At 42.9% G+C, this 2,500-nt stretch overlaps 1 long non-coding RNA gene across 1 annotated transcript in view; it reads left to right on the forward strand.

Annotated features, from left to right (window-relative positions):
• LOC135097428 (uncharacterized) overlaps positions 1-1,513 on the forward strand; it is a 127,685-nt gene extending 126,172 nt beyond the window's left edge. The window contains exon 3 of the long non-coding RNA XR_010265694.1: positions 1,066-1,513. This is a non-coding gene — a long non-coding RNA (uncharacterized LOC135097428). The remainder of the gene's footprint in view (positions 1-1,065) is intronic.
• The last annotated feature ends 987 nt before the right edge of the window (positions 1,514-2,500 follow it).

Genomic DNA, 2,500 nt, shown 5'->3' on the forward strand with positions numbered 1-2,500 from the left:
ACAAGTCATTTGTATGTGTCCCCGACATCCTTATAGGCTTACTGGGGTGGGAGGAGTAGGACCCGGAGGAGTGTAGATGGGATGGACGGAGGGATGGATGGGATGTAGTATGACGGTAGGGGATGGTTGTAGAAGTAAAATATGGAAGGAAAGGGAATGGGGGGAGGGAGGGAGAGAGGGTGAATAGTGTTGGAGGGAAGGAATAGGGTTATGGCAGATAATAGGTGTGTAGGACACGTGAGGGAAGGAGGGTCACGGCGGGTCAGCCTCACCTGTGTCTGCGGCCTAACAGAGAGCCTCGTTTGCCGCTGAGGGGCTGAATTTTCTTTTTCTCCTCGCGAATAAAAGAAGATGTGTCAAGGTATAAAATACAGCTGAAAATAAATACTGTGTTCAAAAGGAGCTGTAAGAACAAGTTTTCAAAAGAAGACGTCTTAATACTCTCGTGTGGAACAGTCAGTGTCATGGCAGCGAGGAAATATTATAGAGGAAGACCCACGATGGCCCTCCCTGGATGGAGACTGAGTAACTGAGTAGGAGGTGATGGGACGCCGGCTTGCGGCACGACAAGGCTGGGCAGGGAAGACGTGCCTACAGAGTTTGCGGACTTCCTAAGCATGCACAGGTTCATCTTATACCAAGGCAAGCTTTGATAGGTGTACATGTGGGAATAGTAGTTGGGATGTAATAAATATACGCGGCAAGCAATTATGCGAGTGGGTTGAGTGAATGTAAGAAAAAGAGGCACGGGAATAAAGACACAAGAAAGATGGCATACTTCCCAGGGCAGAAATAAGTTGCTGATTTGAGGAATTTATTCAACTGTTTAAGATGAAGTAAGTGAATGAGTGAGGGAGTAAGTCGGTCAGTCAGTCAGTCAGTTGATAAATAAGTAACTAAGTAAAGAAAAAAGTAAGTACAAAAGTAAATAATTGATAAATGAATGAATAAATGAATGAATGAATGAATGTGCCCTAACTTACTTAATACTGACAGAGTAATTATAGGAGCTTTACAAGTGCAGGTGACTAGTTTTTCTCTTTTTCCCTTTTTCTCATAATGTAGGTAGTGCGGATCAATGTGGTTCAATCAAACAGTCTCATTAGGACCTAAAGGCTTGTTGCTGTTTGAGACTCGCTTGTGTTCTCCAGTATTCACCTGCGTACCAGTTACAGGAACTCGAGACTTTTTGGCCGTCAACGAGAGCTGGCAGACAACGACGAAAAAGTGATCCAGGAACAGGTTAGAATTAAGGCTTTAGCACAGCAGCCTCGGTAATGAACACCACGAAAGAAAAAAGAAAAAAAAATGCAAAAAAAAAAAAAAGAAGGTAACTAACCCCAGACGTGAAGTTTTAATTGCTGGTTTAATTAAAGTGAGTGGTTTTCCAAGAATTCTTTATATTTTCTCTACTTTCTGTCTATCCGTCTGTCTATGTCTGTGTGTGTGTTTGCATGTGTATTTGCTTGTTTGCCTGCTTGTTTCTGTTCATCTGCTTCTATGTAAGTCTTTCCGTCTATCTATTTCGTCTGTCTGTTTGTTTCTCTGTCTATCTATGTATATATGTGTGTGTGTGTGTGTGTGTGTGTGTGTGTGTGTGTGTGTGTGTGTGTGTGTGTTTGTGTTTGTCTCTCTCTCTCTCTCTCTCTCTCTCTCTCTCTCTCTCTCTCTCTCTCTCTCTCTCTCTCTCTCTCTCTCTCTCTCTCTCTCTCTCTCTCTCTCTCTCTCTCTCTCTCTCTCTCTCTCTCTCTCTCTCTCTCTCTCTCTCTCTCTCTCTCTCTCTCTCTCTCTCTCTCTCTCTCTCTCTCTCTCTCTGCCTTATGATACAAGTTTGGATGTTCCCAGTAATATGAAACTTGAGGAGGAGAAGACTGAGCATGAAGACCAAGAAAAGGAGGGGAAGGAGGAGAAGGAGGAGAAGGAGGAGGAGGAGGAGGAGGAGGAGGAGGAGGAGGAGGAGGAGGAGGAGGAAGAGGAGGAGGAGGAGGAGGAGGCGTGGGAGACAGGAAGGGGCAGGAGTGACTAGTTAGCGATCATTGTTCTCCTTCCATGTGTTGGTGGCACAAAGACATTAAAATTGCCTCCAAAACCTCATTGTGAAGTTTCCTGTGAGAGGCATCCATATAAATCAGTCATTCTGTACGCATTGTGGATTGTCATTTAGTTCTCTCAGCCAGACGCAACGCACACACACACACACACACACACACACACACACACACACACACACACACACACACACACACACACACACACACACACACACACACACACACACACACACACACACACACATTATCATCTGTGTGTAATTATCTATTCAGTTAATCAACAAATTAATTAGCTAATTTATTTGTATGTTTATAATTTAATTTGTTTATTGTTCTTAATGTAAAAAAAGCTCTCATATTTTCAATTCATGATTTTATTATGTGAAGTGTACAAGACTTGAAAGTTGTATCTTTGACGTCTCATTATGGTAAATTAATTATCAGGAAGA

The sequence above is a fragment of the Scylla paramamosain genome, chromosome 4 (genome assembly GCF_035594125.1).
Source record: "Scylla paramamosain isolate STU-SP2022 chromosome 4, ASM3559412v1, whole genome shotgun sequence".
Classification (NCBI taxonomy): Eukaryota; Metazoa; Arthropoda; class Malacostraca; order Decapoda; family Portunidae; genus Scylla; species Scylla paramamosain.